This window comes from Neovison vison, chromosome 6 (assembly GCF_020171115.1).
Source record: "Neovison vison isolate M4711 chromosome 6, ASM_NN_V1, whole genome shotgun sequence".
Lineage (NCBI taxonomy): Eukaryota > Metazoa > Chordata > Mammalia > Carnivora > Mustelidae > Neogale > Neogale vison.
Window position 1 is genome coordinate 171,323,955 of NC_058096.1, and position 23,304 is coordinate 171,347,258.

General features: G+C 45.8%; 1 protein-coding gene and 1 pseudogene across 1 annotated transcript in view; both read right to left on the minus strand.

Moving 5' to 3' along the window:
• The window catches only part of ATG7 (autophagy related 7), a 254,848-nt gene that overhangs the window by 17,363 nt on the left and 214,181 nt on the right, over positions 1 to 23,304 (minus strand). The gene's annotated exons all lie outside the window — the stretch shown is intronic.
• Positions 14,319 to 15,044, minus strand: LOC122908434 (annotated as a pseudogene).

The window sequence follows — 23,304 nt, forward strand, 5'->3', positions numbered from 1 at the left end:
TTCTGAGCACTGGTCTATTTTGAGGCTCCATGGGGGTGTCTGACCAAGAGAACTGTACCCTGAAGGGCTGGCAGCTGTATGAAACCGCCTGTGCTGACCTTCAGAAAGGCCTTCCTGAAATGGCCGCAGGTCACCTCGGAGGGGGCAGCATCACCCAGCCCAACCCCTAGGCTTTCCATTATCACGAATCCTGACACAACCCCCATGCTCTATAGCACACTGGGGCTCTAGAATTGCCAAGTCCTTACCTGAGGCTCCCATGAAACACACGGATGTCAGTTGCCTGGGCCGCATGTTTCCCCGAGCTAGGAGGACCATAAAGGCAGTGTGAAGTCACACACAAGGACCTGCCAGGCTACCCAGGCCCGGTACCGTTCCCGGACCCCTGCGATGTATAGGAAGTGGCTTGGCTCAGTGACATGGGGTGTGAAGGAAACAGCAACAGACCGCTGGCAAGGTTCAACTACTTTCTAGCTCTGCAATCTTAGGCAAGGAGACTTAATCTCTGAGACTCAGTTTCTTTTTTTTTTTTTTTTTTTTTTTTTAAGATTTTATTTATTTATTTGAGAGAGAGAGACAGTGAGAGAGAGCATGAGCGAGGAGAAGGTCAGAGAGCGAAGCAGACTCCCCATGGAGCTGGGAGCCTAATGTGGGACTCGATCCCGGGACTCCAGGATCACGCCCTGAGCCGGAGGCAGTCGTTTAACCAACTGCGCCACCCAGGCGTCCCTGAGACTCAGTTTCTATCATCAAACTCACAAAGGTCACCAAGGGTAAATGAAATAATGACTGGAAAGCACTAACCCGGAACCTGGCACTGAGCAGGTCCTTAGGAAATGTGCAAGGCGTCTGGTCCAACTGCGTGAGCCTGCAGGAGCGAAAAGCCGAGTGGGGAGTGAAAACACCTCCTGGCTACTGATTAAGGGCTTTGTAACGGACATTTGGTTTGTTTCATAACCCCCCTTTTCTGCTACATCCAGATCCTTGAGGGAAAATGGGGCCTGAGTGGTCAGGAGGAACAGAGCTCTTCATACGGAGGGGTACCCATCCCTTCAACTCAACAAACATTTATGGGACAGCTGCTGTGTAGTAGGGACTATGCTAGGTGCTGGGTGTTAAGTAGCTGATCAGGACAGGGAAGGAAGGCCCTTAGTCCTGGGGGTTCCTGCTTGTGTGAAGCCCACATTCTAATGCAGGCAAACAAGAGACAAACACATAACCAAATCTAAGAAAAGAGCTCCAAGACATTTAAGTACCATGAAGGAAAAATAAACGCAGAGTGAGATGTGGAAAAACAGAGGAGCCCTGGGTTTAGATAGGGATTTTGAGTAGAGCCTCTTGGAGGTGACATTTCAGCTGAGATCTGAAGGTGAGAAGGAGCCAGCCCATCAAAGGGCAGAGGGAGGGTGGCTGTAGGTAGAGGAAAGAATAGGAGCAAGACCTGCAACTGGAGAGGGCGGGGCTGACAGAGGAACACAGAAGGACAGACTTCCTTCACATGGTCCACAGTGAAGGGTCTGGGCTTCTTCTAAACCACTGAACTTAGGCAAGAAGTGACATGATCATGGAACGTGCCAGAGTGCATATCTGCAATATATCTTGGAGGGATAATCAGAATATTCATAAATATCGAAGATCAGAATCCTAAAACAACAGTGCTGGAGACAACCTTACATGTGTCAGGTTCAGCTCCCGGTGTTACCAAAGGCGAAACTGAAGCCCAGAGAAAAGGACATGGGCTAAGTAAGGTCATAGATGGAGCTGGGTCTAGAACCCTAAACTACCAGGGTGGTCCCTGGCTCTCCTAGGTCAGAGCTATGGGCTCGGGATAGGTCCATGCCTGTGAAAACAGAAGCAAGAGGGTCCCCTCTCCACGGACACCCCCTTTTGGAGTGCACACACACAGAGGTTTACTCTGAAAACAAGGGCAATGACCTCCATGGAACACAAACATCCTCCCTAGGTGTGCGTGAAACTCGGCACTTTCCTTGGGAAATGGAAGTTTTGGCTTTCTTCCTCTGCAGTCCCAGAGAAGGTCCTGGGAAGGCACTGACCTGGTCTATAATCCAGGCTCCACGGGTAGGATGGAACAAAAGGAGTCCGTATTGATGGTCACCACTGATGAAACGGGGTGGGCACACTTTCTTGAGCCCATATGGGTCGGGGGCTGAGTGGGCCAGCTCAGGGCTTATGAGGAGATGGCCATACTCCCTAGGAGCAGTCCTTAAAGACAGTTCTTTCGCTCCCTAATTTGTCCCTAATGAGCTCTTTCAAACCCACCCGAAGGCTCTCAGTTCTGCTCCAGTCCTGCTCCCGTGGGCCCTTGGGGGAGGCAGTCCTTCCAAACTCCCCCTACTGGCTTGGCTGGCTCTGACCTACTCAGCAGAGAGGGGAAATCTCACTATCCCACTGGCCTGTCTCGAGGCTCTGTCCCTCTTGAACCCGAGAATGCAGGTCCAGCCCATGGCCAGGCTTGGCGGCCAGGCCTGAGAGGGGTTTGGCAGGGGACTCTGCTCATCCATATGGAACCACTTTTTCCCTCTGAAGATGATAAGCTTTGAGGCTCATTTTTTGTGGGCTCAGCAAAAATTCTTTAAAAAGGACTGATGTGTTTCACTATGAGAGTGAGGATATAAGCCTAGCAGGAGCCCTGGTCCAGGGGAGTTCCAAAGTACTCTGGAAGGCATGACAGAGCACACAGCTCTTCCAGGAGGCAAAGCCCAGCCTCATCCCGGACTCCCCCAACCTCTGTGCCAAAGAACCTGGACCTGGATATTCGGAAACTGGTAGGGCCAAGCCCTCTGCAGAGGGGGCCTGGACCTCAAATGCCATATCCACCTGAAGAGCTGGGTTTATAGCAGTCATCTCAGTCTGGCCCGAGGGCCCCCAATCAAGGCCATTGTCCCATCATCACTCCCCACACCTACAAAAGGAGGTTTTCTCTGAACCTCCTCTTGTTTGGCACATGCTCCTCCACCTGCTCTGGAAGGGGCCAATGCAGGAGACTTCCAGGTTGACAGAAGCTGGGGGTCCATGCTAGGGTCTTGGGCATAGTAGTAGGTATCACTAGGGACACAAAGATGGTTAAGATGAGATATCCCTCACTCCCCATCCCTGACCCAGCAGCTTGCAATCTGCCCAGGAAAATGATATGCACCTTGGATTACACTACACAGGATTTCTGATAGATGGGCCCAGGGGATTGTTCTGAGCCTGATGGAGCAGAGGGCTAGAAGCTAAGCTGAGGCTCTGCATGGGATGGTCTGGGTCTAGAACCCAAAGGATGGAACATTCCAGAGGGAATTCCTGAGAGGGAGGACTCCAAGCAAGGCAGTCAAGGAAGAAACCATTTGGCCCTTTATAGAGGAGGAGGTGATCAACAAGTGAATAAGAGTATGAATTGAAAGCAGAGCCGGACAACACAGGAAAACAAAGGCACTGGGTGAGGAGGTTTAGGAAGAGGACTGAAGGTCAGCTGAGGTGGAGATACTGTCAGGAAGTAAGGAAAGCAAGGCAAGCAAGGCTTCTGGGACAGGGGTCCAAACCAGGGAGAAGTGTCCAGGCTACTGGTTGGGTAAGGCCTGCTGAGGCTAGTGCAAGGTTGCTTGAGCTGAGCCACTGTGGGGTGGGAAGGACACTACAGAGGTCCCAAGGCAGCCAGGTACGTGCTAGCCGGCAGTGACTGGGGCTCTGCCCCCCCAGATGCTGAGCAACACAGGAGACAGAGCCAGGTTGAGAGCAGCTTCCCTCTGTGGGTTAAAGAACATCTGCTTCTGAGAGGTGATGACCCACCGGACGCGGCTGGGTCGTTTAGGGCTTGACCACCGCCCTGCTAACAAAGCATTGCAGCAGCTCCCTTAAGGACAGCAAATAGGAAAGCACAGTGTGCAGTCCCTGCCTGGCAGCACGTAGCCACCCAGCATGAAGGACAGTCATTCAGGAAGGGCTCTGCTGCCTTCCAAACTGCCTAGGCTTTGGGCAGAGGCCTTCTCCTCTGTGCGAGTGTCCAGCCCCTGGGGCAACACAGGGCCTCTGTTCCAAGACAAAAAGCATGCTGAAGTGACACCAACCATGCCTTTCTTTACCTTGGCAATCTCATGCCCACACCTAAATATAGATGCTTGTGCGGAACATCTGCCTGCTGCCGCAGAATTGGTAAAGTCCAACTTACAGCAGAAGGGCCCAGTGTTAAGACTCTAGAAGCTTTTCACTGTGTGTTGTTAGAATCCCAAGTTCCTTTTTGTTCAGACTGAACATCCTCAGCTACAGGTGAAGAGGACACACAGCCGCCGCAGAAGGAGACAACCATGCCCGCAGGTTAGACATGCAGATTTTCACTAGGAGGGAGGAGAAGACGCGGAGCCCAAGGGCCCCAGCCTGAGGTTATCCTCTCTGGTCAGTACTTTTCCAGCCCAGATTGCTCAGAAATACTGTAATTCTCAAGTTTTCCCTTGTGGCTACACATTTCTGATGGTGGGAAACCTGTACTTTAAGATACAATGCAAGTTTTTAAAATTGCCATAACTTGAAAGAACTTAAAATTTTAAGAGCAGAAAAGAAGGGTAGTTCAATTTTTCTTCATAAATACATTCTTGGGGCGTCTAGGTGGCTCAGTTGGTTAAGTATCTGCTTTTACCTCCTGTCATGATCCCAGCCAAGGTTCTGGGATCAAGAAGCCCCTGCTCAGCAGGGAGTCTGCTTCTCCCTCTTCCTCTGCCCTTACCCGGGTTTCTGCTTGCTCTCTCACTCTCAAATAAATAAAATCTTAAAAAAAAAAAACCAACAACATTTTAAAAAAATCCACTTTATAAACAATTCAGTGTTTCCTGCTTCTAGTTTCTTTCCTTTTTTCTTTTTTTTTTTTTTAGTTTGTTGATAAACACCAGGCATGAAGTCCACAAGGCTGCATTCTGGTTAACAAAGAACAAAGGAACAACTATGGATTCAAAAACTAAAATCTTTGAAGAATCAGCTCTGTGTCTTCCTTCCCATCTTTCTCCGAAAATAATTTTTAATGACAGTTTCAGTCTTTTTAGAAAAGAGTTTCTGCTTCAATGTATTTATGTAAAGGGTGACTATTTTCACTGAATGGGGCGCTTCTCAGTGGTCCCAAACTACCCTGAGAAGGAGGTAAATGAAAGTTCACACTGGGAGCAGCATCAAACCCAAGCAGAAGAATAACACAAAGCAAACTCGTGTATGGGCCTAGTTTTTTAAAATCACACTTAAAAATCACTTTATCTTTCTTAATAAATTACTGCAAGCTGAACTAGGAAAAAAGTCATTCCAGAGAAGGTTTACAATATAAATAACCACTAAGAGATCATTTTCTTTGTTTTCGCTGGCATGGGTCTTGCTGAGTTTAAATGCACATGCACCATGACGATGAAAGGAGCCTGGAGAGTAGGGCTGGGGGACAAGAGCCCAGTGTGGCCACCAGAGAGAGACCACTCCAGATCATGGCCCCAGGCGTCCCTGGGGTCTGGGGGGCTTGAGGTCAGGGACTCTGGGTGCAGAGCACTAAGCCCACACTCTCCTTCTACTCTGTACAAAGGCACCCCTCTAGACTGTTCCTATCTTGGGGACCTTCCTCCAGCCCTCCCCTCTCAGGCTGGACCTACTCCTCTTTTCCACCCTTCTGGGAAACCCTCCAGCTTAGCACTTGGGTACCCAGATTGTAGGAGCCAATTCCAACACTGGGGGATAGGGGATGGCATACAGACAAATGAATAAAACTCAGGGCCTCTGTCAGAACACTTTTACTCTTATTAATAACAAAGCTTGTTCTTCCTGCCTGCTGGGCATGGCGGTAAAACACCACTCTTATGTTACCTAGATCCATCCTCAGCCCACAGGGAGATGGTGTGACTGCTCACTTGGGGAGCAGAGGAGAGAGAGGAGAGGGGCCTGTGTTCTCCGCTACCCATTCCATCTCCCTCTCTGTACCTCTGGCTCATCCTCCCAGGCCCAACCCTCTGTCCTTTTCCTCTCCTGGGGGTCCAGCACAGGGCACCTGTGGTTTACTCATTGCAGACGACATGCTCCAGGCCAGGGGCTGCATCTCTGTGGCATGCCTGCAACTCTCACACAGTGCTAGTAACGGCTCAGTAATCATAAACCAGACATACAGCAGCAAGTTGGCGTGAGCGAATGCTTGTGGAATGAAGGCATAAAAGAACGGGCCACACTGTGTCAATTCTCTCCTTACCATTTTGCTTCTCAAGCTCCCTGAGGGCAGGAACCCCGCCCCACCCCTCACCACCCCCACCACACCAGCGCCTACAGGCCTGCACGCTGCCCAGCACAGGAGGCTCAGGGATGCACTTGTCTGTCTGCAGGCGTGACATGCCATCTTGCCCTGTCTAAGTCTTAATAAGTTGTCGCTTCCTACAGGATGATTCTGGGGAAAATCAAATAATTGAATGTGATGATTAAATTAAACTGATTGACTGGATAATGCCAGCAAAGTGTTTGGAAGAGTGCTTGGCATACAACAGGCACTCAATACATGTTAGGTGCTGTTATTACTATTCTTATCAAGTCCAGTTTTGGCTATTTAAGAAGCTTCAAAATGCTGTGCTGTCATGGTGAAGTTTAGTGAAAGCTGACACACAAACTTGTAGACCATGTGACTGTTGCTTGGGCTTAAGGAGGATTACAAAAGGGTGACACACTCAGTGCCATCCAGCAAAGGCCTGGTGCATGGAGGTGGGGTGTCCCTGTGAGGAAGGTATTTGCCTCACCAGGCAGGTCACACACACAGGCTGAGAGGTAAGTAAATGCCAAGCATGAAGTGAGGGGAGGTCCCCTCCAGTCCCCAAGTTCTCCCACCTCTCAGGCAGGACAGCAGGCCTAGGTTCCCAACCTCACGTTCTTCCTCCTCACTTCCCCCAGGACCCTAGCATTGGCTGGCGACCATGCACAGCCCCTGCACCCTGAGTGCCAGGCCCAGATCAGAACAGCCAGGTTTTAGTCTTGACTGTGACCTACTAGCTGAGAGCAGGGGGCTGAGGGAGGTGAAGCTGGGTCTAAGGAACTCCACGCTCCCCAGGGGGGAGGGGCCACCACAGGGAGAAAGGCATCCTCATTTTAAAGAATGAAACGGGAAGCAAGGGCAAAAATAAACTATTGGGACTTCATCAAGATCAAAAGCTTTTGCACAGCAAAGGAAACAGTTAACAAAACCAAAAGACAATTGATGGACTGGGAGAAGATATTTGCAAATAACATATCAGATAGAGGGCTAGTATCCAAAATCTATAAAGAACTTATCAAACTCAACACCCAAAGAACAAGTAATCCAATCAAGAAATGGGAAGAAGACATGAACAGACATTTCTGCAAAGAAGACATCCAGATGGCCAATAGACACATGAAAAAATGCTCCACATCACTTAGCATCAGGGAGATACAAACCAAAACCACAGTGAGATCCCACCTCACACCAGTCAGAATGGCTAAAATTAACAAGTCAGGAAATGACAGATGCTGACGAGGATGCGGAGAAAGGGGCACCCTCCTATACTGTTGGTGGGAATGCAAGTTGGTGCAGCCACTCTGGAAAACAGCATGGAGGTTCCTCAAAAAGTTGAAAATAGAGCTACCCTATGACCCAGTAATCACACTACTGGGTATTTACCCTAAAGATACAAATGTAGTGATCCGAAGGGGCACATGCACCCAAATGTTTATAGTAGCAATGTCCACAATAGCCAAACTATAGAGAGAACCTACATCTACATGTCCACCAACAGATGAATGGATAAAGAAGATGTGGTATATATACACAATGGAATACTATGCAGCCATCAAATGAAATGAAATCTTGCCATTTGCAACGATGGGGATGGAACTAGAGGGTATTAGGCTTAGCAAAATAAGTCATTCGGAGAAAGACAATTATCATATGATCTCCCTGATATGAGGAAGTTGAGAGGCAACGTAGCGGGTTTAGAGGGTAGGAAAGGAATAAACGAAACAAGATGGGATCAGGAGGGCAACAAATCATAAGAGACTCAATCTCACAAAACAAACTGAGGGTTGCCGGGGTGGGGGGTAGGGAAAGGGTGGTTGCGTTATGGACATTGGGGAAGGTATGTGCTATGGTGAGTGCTGTGAAGTATAAACCTGGCGATTCACAGACCTATACCCTTGGGGCTAATAATACATTATATGTTAATAAAAATTTTTTTTAAAAATAAAGAATAAAACAAATGAGTTATTAGTCGTCATTAAAGAGAACTGGAGAGAGAACAATCCTGACTAAATGGAGGTCACCAATGGATGGGGAGTTAGGAAGGCAAAGGAGGGGAGCACATTTCATGATGTCCAGGTTGGGTACTAGTTGGAAAGAATTTGATTTTTCTGGCCTGTTTTCAACTAGAGAAAATCATTACTTCCCAATGCAGCATCCAAGTTTCTCAGAAAACCAACTAAAGCCGTTCTTCTGGAAGTAACTTCTGGGAAGACATAACGCAGGTCACTGTGTCTCTTTAAATTCAAAATGTTGCACTTCCTTCAAAGTTTATCTTAGTGTGTTGAACACATCGGCTCACAACGTGCTCAACAGAAGGAAGTCCACACATGCACACATACACACCCAGAAGCGTTGCTGCAGAGAACGTGTTGCTGCTTGCGAGGCCTTGCTCGCCTTGTGAGTGGCTCTGACAACTGGATGAACTGTTCAGAGCAGACAGTTTGTTTAGTCACGTCTGCTGAGGTGGGAAGGATGTTACATACAGCACATCTGTGCTGGCTCTCTGCATAGGCTGTGCGGTCCTCAGGCCTGCCTCTAACAACCCCCATCTCCCCCAGCCACAGCAAGAGGCAGAGCCACAAATGCCAAGGACACATCTTCTCCACCACTTTCTAATTATAAAGGAGCGAGTATGAGAAAAGGCTGCAGGCTCCTCCTCTCTCATCAGCCATAGTGAGGGTAAGAACAGGGCAACGAGCAGGGGAGAGAGCTGGTGTCTGAAGGTGACAATGTCACAGAGCCACCTCTGCCCCAATGTTCTCAGGGGGAAATACAAACTCCTTACCCAGGCTGGCTTTCCATTGTCCCAGAACATGACCCTCTTCCTCCCACCTGGTTCACATGCCCTCTTGCCTAGCTATGCTGGATGATTCCCACTGTCACCCGATGTACCATTCCCTGCTTTCAAGGGAGTATTTTTCTCACCACAATGTCCCCCAGGCCCACCTCTGCAATTCCTATCTGTTCTGCAAAAAGCCTTCTCCCACCTCTCTTGCCCCCACATCTGATGGTTTATGTAGTTATGAGAGTTCAACAACATTCTATGTATGACTTCTCTTGTGTCCTTGATTTCTGACCTCATTCTTGCAATGTTGCTTTTAACTTTTATCAAAAAGAAACAACAGATCTGAAATGGAGTCACTTCCACTAAGCCCCACATAAGGAAACTAAGACTTCATACCCAACTTAAGTGCAGTTACAACCTCCCCCTAAATGGGACTTTTTAACCAGTCAATATGGAGAACCCTGCTGAGCACGCGGAGGTAATCTGCTGATAGGACCCTTTTCGTTCCCCTGAAGAGGACATTCTTGCCTAAAACAATGTATTTTTTGCTAATAATTTCCTTTTTTTCCATTTCCTCTCTTTTAAAAACCTTTCCTTTTTTGCAATTCAATACAGAGGCTGCCTGATTCATAAGTCACTCAATAAAGCCAATCAGATCTTTAAAATATACTCAGTTGAATTTCTGTTATTTAACATTTTTCTATGTTTCTTTGTATTGTCCCTCCTACTGGACTTGATGTTACACTATGATGTCAGAGACAAGCCTTCTGTACTATAGTCTTCTCCAGGACTCTGCTGGTGAATAGCACAATGGAGGTACACAGCCATCTGACTCAGTAGATATTAATGATAATAAATGACTAACTCTAAACTCCCGGAAGGCAGGAGAGTTGACTTATGCTTCTGTAAGGTACGTGCCATTGAAACTTGGATATACCTGGACACATCAGCAGGGGTTGCCACTTGCTGATTTAATAGCAGTGTCAATAGATATGGGGTGAATGAAGTCAATATTCTTGTGGGTTGAAAACAGGATTCAATATAGAAAACACTGTCTTGGGGCGCCTGGGTGGCTCAGTGGGTTAAAGCCTCTGCCTTCTGCTCAGGTCATGATCCCAGGGTCCTGGGATCGAGCCCCACATCGGGCTCTCTGCTCTGCAGGGAGCCTGTTTCCTCCTCTCTCTCTGCCTGCCTCTCTACCTACTTGTGATCTCTGTCTGTCAAATAAATAAATAAAATTAAAAAAACAACAACAACACTGTCTTGTGAAATTAGAATGGTAAACAGAACCTTTCTTCATTAAAGTATTTATTTACTTTGCTGCATATACTCCCATGGTCCCCCAAATGAGAAGGTGATAGCAAGCCCATAACTGAAGTAGAAATGAATGCACTGGAGGCCTTCAAGCAACAGGCAAAGTGGGGAAGACTGAATGATTCACGCAGATAGGCACAGAAACAGAATATGTACCAAATCACTTCCTATTGCATTTCTGCATAGATAAGGATGAGAAATCCTAAAGCAGGAAGGCAGTGTACTGTTTCCACTGCAGTTGAAGTCCTTTCTAGGACATAAGTTTCTCAAACTTTGATATGTTTGCTTCCTAAATAAACTCTGTGGGGTCCTACACTCTAACAATTGCACCTACAAACATGAATGCCTATGTTCCTTCCCACCCAGCCCTGGTACACACTGATAAATGTGAGGTGTCTGTATAACATGAAAAATAATCCAGTGTCACCGATACCCCAGGAGTTCCCAGGAATGCAAATTCTTAACTACAGGAGATAGTTATTCAGGGACAGGTGGAGGAGAATGAGAGTGTCTCAGGAATGCTAAGATAGCTCAACATAAAAAACAAACAAACAAACAAACAAACAAACAAAAACCCAAACCTAGTATCTTAGTATACCACATTTTTCATTTTTATAAAAGGATAAAAAATTTAAACATCTTAGTAGATCAGGAAAAGTTAACATCCACTCACAATTTTAGCAAAATGGCAAATCTGTTAACAAAAGGAAGCTTCTTTAATCTAATAAAACCTACAGCAGGTATCATGGAAAATAGTAATACTTGAAAAGCATTCTAAGTCAAGTCAGGAACAATTCAAGGAAATCTGCTGTTAGGGCTTTGATTCAACATTATTTTGGCAGCCTTAGTGAATGAAATAAAACAAGAAAAAGTAAGGAGGTATACAAATCGAAGAAGAAGAGCCCAAACTACTGTTAGTTGAAAAAAGGTACGACAGTCTATGTGGAGAATCTGAAAGGAATTTCAGGAGTGCCTCACTGGCTCAGTTGGTAGAGATTACAACTCTTGATCTCAGGGGTTCTGAGTTTGAGCCCCATGATGGGTAAAGGGATTACTTAAAAAAATAAACCCTTTAAAAATAAATAGTAAATAATAAAAGAATATTCAGACAAACTGTGAAAACTAATGAGACAGGACAACAATGTTGTTGGACATATAAGCAACATACAATAACCAACAGTTTTGCTATATGCCAATAAAAATCAATTTCAAAAATGTAACAGAAGGAATCAGGACATTATTTAAAAATCTCATTGTTTATAAGTTGGAAGTTTAAAAACAAAGTCAAAATTCTATCATGGATGGAGGGTATGGTACAAGGTTACAGAATCTTATTCTCTGCCTATCAATTTGGAAAAAAAGAGCAGCAACAATCAATCTGTATTGGCACAGAATTCTACGGTTTACTGAGTACGATATTTACTTTGTATAGTAAGAAATATATCAGTAAAGAAGAGTTGAAGTGGCTGCCAACAAGTGTGCATTTCTTTTTAGGGTGATGAAAATATTCTGAAACTGATTGTGGTGATGGTTGCACAATATTTTCTGTGAAAATACTAAATATTGTACACTTTTAGTTGGTCAGTTGTAGGACATGTGAATTATATCTCAATAAAGCTGTTATTAAAAAACAGTAAATTAACAAAAAGACAAAACAAAAGAACTTCTCCAAATGAACACATCTTAGAGCTGACAGTTAAGTGTCATCTGCTTGGTAAATTTTTCCCAACAGGTGTAAAGTCTTTTTTTATTTTCTGCTTTAACTTCAGAAGAATTTTTGGAAATACTGTTAACTCCCTTTGGGCTTTATTTTATAGTTGGAGAAACTGAAATGCAGAACCTTGCTCAGTCTGGGAAAGCTTCATGGAGAAAGGGAAATAAGTGGATCTTGTTTGCCCTAGAAAGTTCTGGGGAACCTAAAGAAGAAAATAGGTCTGGAGGATAAAAACTGACAGCTTTATTGAGGAAGAAAAAGTGTGAATGAGATGATTAGCCTGGAAACTTCCTGAACTTTCACCTGTGCCTTTAGTACCTAGTCAGAGTCTCAGCCAAAGGAAGGATTCAGTAAATATTTCTTTAGTACATAAATAAACAAATGGATAAACACCACCAACAAAAAAGAAATACATATTTTGGTCTTTGTCTGTGGCTTTTGGCTACAGCTCCTAAAATGTTTGGAATTTCCTGGGTGACAGAAGCATCTTCTGTTCTAATGAGGTGAGCCTTGGTGGGCCCCTGGATGGGGCTGGTCCCTAGAAAGACCAAACCATATCAGAAACTTGGAACTTTCAACCCCACCTGCCACCCTTGGGGGAGGAGAAAGGAGCTGGAGATTTAATTAATAATCAATAATCAATCATACCTACATAACAAATGCTTCATAAAAAACCCCTAAAGTATGGGGTTTGGAGACCTTCAGGATTGAACCCATGCAGGTGCTGGGAAGGTGGCAGAGGACACAGAAGCTCCACAACTCTTCCCGCATACCTTGCCCTATGGTCTCTTCTATCTGGCTTTTCCTGAATTCTTTTTTTTTTTAAGATTTTATTTATTTATTTTAGAAAGAGAGAGAAAACAAGAGTCGGGGGAGTGGCGGAAGGAGAGGGAGAGGCAGAGAGTCCCAAGCAGCATAGTGCCTGACGCAGGGCTCAATCCCATGACCCTGAGATTGCAACCTGAGCAGAAACCAAGTCAAACACTCAACCAACTGAGCCACCCAGGAACCCCTGAGTTCTATTTTTTAAATAATAGTAATTTAATTACTACTTGCAAGTGGCACCTTAAGGAAGGTGTGTGGTGGAAGGGCAGTCCTGTGTGACTGAGCCCTTAACCTGCCTCCGGGCAGACAGCGTCAGAGTCAGATTGATTTGCAGGACACATAGGCTGTGTCCGGAGAGAACTGGAGAACAGCTCAGTGTGGACATCTACAAATTTAGAGGATAGAGATGTTCTGTGAGTCGGACAAACCATTTTTCCTTCCAAAGAGGCTTGTCAAGTTGCACAGTAACACTGTAGATTCTCAAATTGTCCTGTGAGGGGTGAATCTATTTCACATGTGAGGAAACAAAGGCTACAGAGTTTCTCAGTCCCTAGTCCTCTGCTTCAAAAAAAGTTTATAACTAGATATTCATTCCTGCTGCATAATAGATGCTTCATCAACAAACAAGTGAGTACCTACCAAATACCAGGGCAAGGCAGAAACAAATCCCACCGAGGATTTACTGCAAATCTCTTCTGCACGAAGTCAACCACTCAGAACAAAGAGGAGCGGCACTTTTTTCCTACTCCCCTGGAAATAGCTAATGTGAGATTTGAATGGAGGAATAAATGTGCCTAAATTCCATCCTCAATCCTGAAGCAGCTGGGGACAACACAGAATGTGGGCTTGTTGCTGCGTTGTTTCAAGCATTTGCCCACTGATAGGGAGCTGTGTTCTTAATGATGTACAGAGTAGGTACCCTCACCTGAAAGATGACAGGATAACGGGGAGGGGGGCGGTCTGCTATGGACTCAGAATGCATGGTATTTATTGGTGGCCGTAAGAACAGACTGCACATCCTTTATTAGAATTCTTCCACTTTTTGGAGAAACATGCAGCAGCTGCCACCATTTTTTATAGGGCACTTTTCTGGTTCTCTAACATGCCACAGTCAGGAAAACCCTAATCCCATTTTTCAGCTCTCTGATGCAGATTTCCCTGGTGGTGCCATGCAGTGGAATGGGCTGCTCTACCAATGGCTGGAAGGAAATGCCTGCTTCACCCTCTGTTAAATGAGGGGGAGGGGGAAGCCTGCCAGGCAGATCATCAAAAATAGGGTACACAGAACAGGAAAAGGTGTAGGGCTCCTTCTAATGGAGAAACATGGGTGAGAAAAACAGAGAATGCTTCAAATGCTTTTTTTTTTTCAGATAAAAGTTTGTTTTATTGAATTACTGATCTGTCTTATTGCTGAGGCCACTATGTACAGACAAAAGAGAGGGAGTTTTATTTCTTGGTCTCTTCCTCCTTGGACAGAGTCTTGATGATTTCCTCTTTCTTGGCCTGAAGCCGCTCTTCATGGGGCTTGCGAGCCTCCTTGATCTTTGATCCGCCGGCCTCCTCCTGGTCAGCTAGAAGCTTCTTGTGAGCCTTGTCTGCCTTCAGCTTGTGGATGTGTTCCATGAGAATCCGCTTGTTTTTGAACACGTTATCCTTCACTTTCAGGTACAGGCTGTGATACATGTGGCGATCAATCTTCTTAGATTCATGGTATCTACTGAGTAGTCGGCACAGAATTCTCATCCTCCTCATCCAGGTTACCTTCTCTGGCATTCGAGCATTGGCAGTACCTTTCCTTTTACCAATGCCCATATGCCTACCCTTCCAGTGGGCCAAAGTGTTCTTCCGGCACCGAGCCTGGGAATGGACAGTCACAGGCTTCCGGATGATCAGCCCATCTTTGATCAGTTTCAGATCTGCTGACAGGAATAGGCATTGGTGATTTCATTGGTCTCGTTGGGGTCCAACCAGACCTTCTTTTTGCCACAGCGGAGGACACTGGAGGCAAGCCTCTTCTGAAGCCTGCTTTTGAACAAGATTTTTACAAACTCTTTTGCCTGTTTTAGCCTAGGGCTGCATACTTGAAATGATAAAAGCAGTTCTTTCAATTCATTGTTAAATCCTAGAATTCCCACAGCTAGTATCAACATGCCGGGCTGTGGCTACAGAAAACAAAGGGGTGGGGGCCTGGGCCGGGGGCCACAAGGTGTTCCAGTTAAAACCAGACAAGCAGAAATGCAAGATTTTGTGTCCCACCAACCCTTTCCACAGGCATGGTTGAATTTTCCCCTTCTTGTCCAGTTTTTCCATGTTAGCTGGATTTAGCAACTGTTGTTTTGGCTGTAATCAGAGATCCAGTGTGGTATAATTATTCTAACATCACAAGGTACAGTTTCATTTCCAGAGCTGACATTTTAAAACCTTTGCCAATATTACCAGAGCACTTCCTTTAGAGTATGTGAAAGGAAATTGGTACCAGGGCGACGCAGTAAATCAGGTTTCACTGAAGCCCCTGCTCTCCGAAAGGCAAATCAACATTTAGGGCTCCCAGAGGAAAGGTAGGGCAGATTTCCCCATTACTCTAAATCAAACACTGTGGAGTACTTCACCTCTGCCCAAAGGTACATGAGGAAGGAGTCCTGCATATGGTACAAATTAGAAAGCATCCCCCCCCTTCCTCTCTCTAGCCCTAGAGACAAGCTAGATAGCTACGCCTTGTATGCGATGAGTCACCAGGATAGAGGGTAAAATCATGGTTGGGTAAGAACTTTAGGAAGATCATTTTAACAGAATTGGACATTCCCTCCCTCCCTCCAGCCTTCCACCAAAGAATGAGGGAAAGGTACTAATTTTAGTTTATACACCAAACGTTTACAGATCATTGTCACAATGTCTGGTTGATCCTTACAACTTGAAGATGTTCTAAGGAAGGACCTGAGTTGGGTGTTATAAGCACTGGAGGAAGCATTTCCTATATGACACAAAATGATGTCACCAACATTTTCCAGGTACTTTACAAAGTGTAATCACACAATGTCATTAGCCCCTCTGAAAAGCCCTTTGAGGTCTCAGTGTGATCATTTTACAGGTGGGGAAACAAGGTGGAGACAGGAAAAGCAAGTGACTTAAGGCCATATGGCTGGTGGGTAGTTGGCTGGGACCAGACCTCTGCTCTGTTTGATTCTAGATCCAGAGCTGTCTACGAATTTGTGAAAAGGAGCTTTCTTTCTTTCTTTTTTTTTAAGATTTTAATTAATTATTTGACACACAGAGAGAGATCACAAGTAGGCAGAGAGGCAGGCAGAGAGAGTGGGGGAAGCAGGCTCCCCGCTGAGCAGAGAGCCCCAAGCGGGGCTGGATCCCAGGACCCTAAGATCATGACGTGAGGCTTAACCCACTGAGCCACTCAGACACTGAATCAAAACAGTGAGGGTGATCACCGCCTGCCTACAGCACTTGGCAGCCCTGCTACCGACTGACACGGCTGTGCTTGAATGCAAGACGCGTCAGACTCAGAGTAGTGGACACACAATGAGCAATCAACACGCTAGCCCCAAGGTTGAGGTTTGTTTGAATTTGTTATTGACAGTCACATGGAATTGCCCAGTAAACAGTTTGAAAATTGGGTGGGCCATTTTGATAGAATTTAGTCTCAATTCCTTGCCTTGGGGCATGACCGGTTCTGTTCCAAGCCACTCCCAGCCCTGTGCAGACACAGAAGAGGTGTGTCAAAGCCTTGCACATCCTCTGCTGATTCACTTGGCCAACCTGCAGAGCTGTGAACTCTGTGAGGCTCATCGCTCCTCTTTGATTAGCAAGTTCTGAGCTTATTCAGGAATTCCCCAGTGTCTCCTAGCACAGAATCATGTTTCAAATTACTGAAAACTCACCTGTAGCTAGGAGAAAGTAGCCAACACACAAAAGGATGGTTGGCTCCAAAAATACTCAACTCTTGGCTTTTAGATGTCAGGTTTCCCTGACACTCTGCCAAAGAGATTTGCCAGTCTCTGCTGTAGTTTAACCCTTCCAAGGAAAGCTCCCAAACAGAAGATAAGCAGGTAAAAGGAGGTGAATGGGGTCGGGGGCATTAAAAAATCTCCTACTCCCAAGAACAACCACTGGGTTAAGGGCTTGTGCTGTGGGGATGGATCACTCTGAAATGGAACCCTAGCTTGGCCACTTACTAGCTAATTACTTGGGGGTGAGTCACATAAGCTCTCTGCCCCTCAGTGTCCTTTCTAACCAATGAGAATAACAATGGTCACTATCTCAAGCAGCTGTGGTGAAGACTCAGGACATACAGGGCCAGGAGGCACTCAAAGGTTTATCTACTCTGTTACTATTGTCAGCAGTTGCCATCTATAGTCACTAAATGCATGGAAAATTCCCCATAAAGCTTCCTGGGACATCCATGCAAAGCTGATCCCCTCGCCTGCCCTGGCAGCACATCCGAAAGAGGTGCAGAGGGCAGAGTCTCACGTTAGAGGGTCTTCACCGTCCCTTACACAACCTGCCGCCGCTCACTATCCTACCACTCTGCGCGCCTTGCCTCTCACCTAGAACGTAGGCCTATTCTTCTCCTTGACAGCATATGCATCATCTCTGAGGTTGAGTCGCCACCTCTGTGACGCTGTTCTCAGCCACCCTTCCCCAAGCTGGTGCCAGCCACGCTGATTTCCATTAGAACTTCGTCAGCACGTGGTGTGCACAGTGGCATTCTCGTCCATCCAGCTGTTTCATGAGTTCCTGGCCTCCCCACCTCACCCTTACTGATGGCAGCTCATTTCTGCATCATGCTTTACAGATCCCTAATGTGCTACACCTGTTATCTCACCATCGGTGGTGTGTTGGGGCTCCCCCTCCAACACCTCTGTTAGACATTTTTACCATCATCCCCTTGTTACAGAACAGGCCACTGGGAACCTGACAACCTACAGCTGTCCACTCCACATTCTTCCCCTCAAATCCCCACGCATGGCCTGGAACGACAGTGGCCTCAAGTTAAGCTAACATGGCAGCCTTCATACTAGGAGATGCTTGCATGTTTGCAGGGTGTTGGTGCCCTGGAGAGGACTCACAGTGAACTGTGCCTTGTTCTCAGGGGTGAGTGAGATGTGAGGCACTGGAAGGTGAGGGATCCTACCAAATACTGACTTTTTAAAAAAGGGCAAAGTTGCATCCCAAACACACTGCTGGTTACTGACAAGCTGAAGCCTGGACCCACAATGGTTTTCAGAACCAAGCTTGTCAGGTCATTGAAATTTCTGCTGTGAGGCAACAGGGAAGCCTCAGAGGTGCAGGGTCTGAGCTGAGGTCCTGCTTGCAGTATATGCTCGTTATTTGTTGGGGGTCATTGCTTCCATGGGGTGTGAGCTCTTCCAGGGCAGGGACATAACTTCCTCACACCTGGTTCTCCAGCCCATCTGGCATAGCACCTGGCATAGCAGCCACTAGTAGTGGCCCTAAGGCCTACTGTTTAGCATGTATGTACTGCTGAGCTATAAGCCAATACTCTTAAAGGGATTCTATCTCTTTAATCCTTAAAATATCTTTAAAATGTTGAGAGTCTGACTCTTGGTTTTGGTTCAGGTCATGACCTCCAGGTCATGAGATCCAGCCCCATCTGCTGAAGATTCTCTCGCCCACTTTTCCTCTCCTTCTGCCACTGCCTCCACCATCCCCCACCACGCACACGCAGATGCTCTAAAAATAAATAAATCTTTAAAAAAAAAAATGTCCTGGGGTACCTGGGTGGCTCAGTCAGCTAAACACCTACCTTCAACTCAGGTCATGATTGCAGGGTCCTGGGATGGAGTCCGCATTGGGCTCCCTGCTCAGTCGGAGCCTGCTTCTCCCTCTACTCTACACTTGTGCTGTCACTATCCCTGTCTTTCTCTCTCAGCTAAATAAATAAAATCTTAAAAAAAAAATGTCCTGATGAGGGAGGTGGATGTATCATCTTCCCTTGTTTACTGAATGAATAAACAAAAGGAAGGCGGTGGATTTCAGACATGCTAGTTCTCTACCAGCATACTGGTGGAGAAGGAGTTTTATCCAGGGGTGCCCCTGTCATGGTAAAGCAGCATGCTTAGTAGAGAAGTATGGTGGGGAGGGGGGAGCATCTGGTTGAAGTGGGTTCAAATCCAGCTGTGCCCCTTCTTAGCTGCATGACTCTGGGTAAGTTTACTGAATTTTGCTGACCTCAGTTTCTTGGCCTCCGGAGATTCTTATGAAAATTAAGTGAATGTGTGTGCAAAGTCTCAAGCAAGAGCTGTCATTTGGGGAGGTATTAGGCTCCCTCCTCCCATCACTCACTCCAAGACCAGCACAGCCTCAACCTATGTGAATGTGGTCTCCAAACTATATCCATTTTAAAATGCCAATATGAAGTATCATTATCTGAAAGTAGGGAGAGAAAGTAGGGAGAGAAAAATGGCTAAGGTGTATGAAAACTCTCACCAGTTGACTTCACTGACAGTAAGTAAATAATTCTGTATGCATGACTGTAAGACACTTGTATGCACTGTATCCCTCTACCCCAAGGAGGGTTGGTTGCGATCATTAGAACAAAATCTGAGTAAGATTCACTATCCAAATCTATTCCACCAAGGAAGCGAGGGGTCTGAAATACCCTCATCTACTTATTTCTTCATCATTAAAATGGGGATTGTTTGTAAAACATGTCTAATTACATTCTGCTTTTTTTTTTTTTTTTAAAGATTTTATTTATTTATTTGAGAGAGACAGACAGTGAGAGAGAGCACGAGCGAGGAGAAGGTCAGAGAGCGAAGCAGACTCCCCATGGAGCTGGGAGCCTGATGTGGGACTCGATCCCGGGACTCCAGGATCACGCCCTGAGCCGAAGGCAGTCGTCCAACCAACTGCGCCACCCTGCTTTAAACACCCCCCCACCCCGAGTCTATCCAGTGCCAAGGTTCATCTGTAGTCCCTCAGCCTGGCAGGGAAACCCCTATACGATATGGCTTCTGCCTATGTGAGCAGCTTTGTATCCCACATCTTGCTCATGTGAATGATTTGCTCAGGCCAAACTGATCACCTCACTGGCCCAAATCTCCTTCTATGTTCTCCCCCTGCCTCTCTTGTGGGACTGCTCTGATACTCTGACTACTCAGGTCTTAGACACTGGGAGACCAGTGTACATGTGGCTGTGCACATGTCTTACCCCCAAGCAGATTAGAAATTCCTGGAGATCAGGGACCAAATCTTAGATTTGTTTTCTCCATGGGAATATTTACTTGCTTTCCTTTGATGGGAAGCAAAGCATTCCCATCAAATAATAGTCTATTATTAGACTATTCTGGTACATCTAGAAGAACTCTGAATGCAAGAGTTTTTCGACCTTTGGTGCACACCGGAATTGACTGTGGAGCTTTTCTTTTTCTAAGATTCATATGCCAGATACCTAGACTTGGGAGTTCTCTTATGTTACATCTGAGGTAAGGTCCTTGCATCTTTATTTTTTAAACATCCCCCAGGTGATTCTGATGTATGTCAGAGATTAGCAATTACTGCCACCTATCCCTGAAAGGACACACAGACTTCCTTATGCCCCTGTTCTCTCCTAAAGTACAGGAGAAAGCCTGCTGACTTTGACATAGGTGCCATCTGTGCCACTATACTCCGGCCCTCTCTGAACCTCTTCTTCTGTAAAATGTGAGTATCACTAGCTTTACAGGTTTGTGAAGAACAAATGAGACAGTGAAGATCAAATGAAGACAGTGCAAGTTAAAGCACTTTATAAAATTTTTTTTTAAAGATTTTATTTATTTATTTGACAGAGAGAGATCACAAGAAGGCAGAGAGGCAGACAGAGAGAGAGGAGGAAGCAGGCTCCCCGCTGACAACTATCATATGATCTCCCTGATATGAGGAAGTGGTGATGCAACATGGGGGCTTAAGTGGGTAGGAGAAGAATCCATGAAACAAGATGGGATAGGGAAGGAGACAAACCATAAGTGACTCTTAATCTCACGAAACAAACTGTGGGTTGCTGGGGGGAGGGGGGTTGGGAGAAGGGGGGTAGGGTTATGGACATTGGGGAGGGTATGTGCTTTTGGGTAAATTGGAAGGGGAGGTGAACCATGAGAGACTATGGACTCTGAAAAACAATCTGAGGCGTTTGAAGTGGCGGGGGTGGGGTGGGAGGTTGGGGTACCAGGTGGTGGGTATTATAGAGGGCACAGCTTGCATGGAGCACTGGGTGTGGTGAAAAAATAATGAATACTGTTTTTCTGAAAATAAATAAATTGGAAAAAAAAAGTAGCTCAAAAAAAAAAAAAAGCACTTTATAAACTGTTAAATACAAAATGGTACTTCTGCTACTGCTACTGACTGTAATTAGGCCGGATGGGCCACGTTAGATGGGCTTGATGGAAGCAGAGCCTGGGAAGCAGGATGCTTATTTGGCCTGAATCAAAATTAGTGGGGGCCTGAGGGTTCCCAAGAATACAAGACACTTCTCTTCGGTACTTGCCTCTGTGCATTCCCTCAATTTATATCTGAGGTTCCGGGCAGGCGTAGGGCCCCTATTGTTCTCAGGCAAAAGCATCATTCCCTTTGCCCTAGCAATTCCTCATAACACTGCCACTGGGGCAAGAATTAGGAATGACTCTTTATGCTTGAGCTACCTACATAGCAGTCACAAGAGGAAAGGGCCTCTCTCATCAGCAACAGTGTGGGGGACTTAGGGGAGCAGGAAAAAAATACCTAGCAACCAAATCTCCACTCAGCCTTGAGCAAAAGCAGAAAGGGTATTCCTGAATCCTACCCTCAACCCAATACTTTCCTGCACACTCACTGGCCCACGCCCCCAGCCTTGAAAAACACTTGCAGGTTAACCTGTCAAGGCTTCAACTTCACAAGTGAGGCAGTCATATGGTCATTGTAAGAGCTAGGCCTAAAATATGGGCAAAGATGTGAACCAAGATACTGCGGCTGTTTCTGGCCATAGGCATATGGAATATGTTGTTTAGATAACCAAAGAGTGGTTTTATCCACACAGTTCATTTATCGGCTGACAAAGACCACGGGGGAGAATATTTGATGCCGAACACTCCATACCTATGATAACTGCAGTGAGAACAGCAGGACAGAGTGGTCAGGAGCAGGCTCTCCAGAGCCCATCTGCCTTAAGATGAGTCCTGGCACTGCCATTTCCTAATTGTAAACTCAGACAAGTCACTCTACCACTTTCTGCCTGTTTCCTCATATAAAGCGAGGAAGAGAACTTAACCTACCCACATCATGGAACTTCGAGGATGAAACGAGAATGTAAAGTTAGTTCTGACAAACAAAACTGGGAATTACAGTTGCACCTGGGTTCCTTATGGGACACAAGATGGTTTTAAGGTTTTGGTAGCATTAGTACAGGAAATTCATCGCTGAAAACCTGAAACATACCTTCTCCCCTCCTTCCTTCTTCCCTCTTTCTCCCCCTCCCTTCCTCCCTCAGTCAGAGCTTCAGAGGTTACAGTATTTTCAAACAATAGTAGCATGCCCGTCAGAGGACTGACACTCTGGGAAATCTGACAAGTTGGAGTCTCAACATTAAAATTTTGGATTAAAAAATGTTTGAGGCTCAGTAAGGGATAGCCCTGTACTCTGTGTTTATTTACATAGAGCCTTTTTTTTTTTTTTTAAATCTTGATGAAAAATTTTATAGGGCTAGAATTTCAGAGCTGGAAAGGAACTCTGAGATCAACAGTTCTTTTTCCTCCATTTACCAGATGGGAAAACTGGGGTCAAGAAAGATTAAGGTTGTTTCTATTGTTTACCTTATCATTTAAAATCAATACTTTAAGGGGCACCTGGGTGGCTCAGTGGGTTAAGCTGCTGCCTTCGGCTCGGGTCATGATCCCAGAGTTCTGGGATCAAGCCCCGCATCGGGCTCTCTGCTCGGCCGGGAGCCTGCTTCCTTCTCTCTCTCTCTGCCTGCTTGTGATCTCTCTCTGTCAAATAAATGAATAAAATCTTTTAAAAAAAAAATCAATACTTTAAGAAAGATTTGTTAAAATTCAATAAAAGCTATTCTCTTTTAATTAACTCCATTGGCTTTGAGGTTCATATCAAGTTTTTTTCTCCAGGCCTTAGCAAGCCCCCAACTGTCAGTTTGGGTATGGGCTACTTTGGGAATGCAAAAGCTGTCAAGTGTTTATTCTAAAATCTAACAATTCCCAGATGTCCATCTATATTCCAGGGTCTGGCTGAAGTCTGATGTATCAAAGAAAAGAGTAGTAACAAAACAGTGATTTGTAAGGAGACTGTGCCTTCCCTGGGTTTCCCTCACACAGTCCGCACGTTGGCAAACACAGCACATTCTAATCCACCTTTCTAGCCTTATTCCCCAACCCTCCTTTCCCTGATCCTTATCCTCCTCTTCGTGGACCCGTC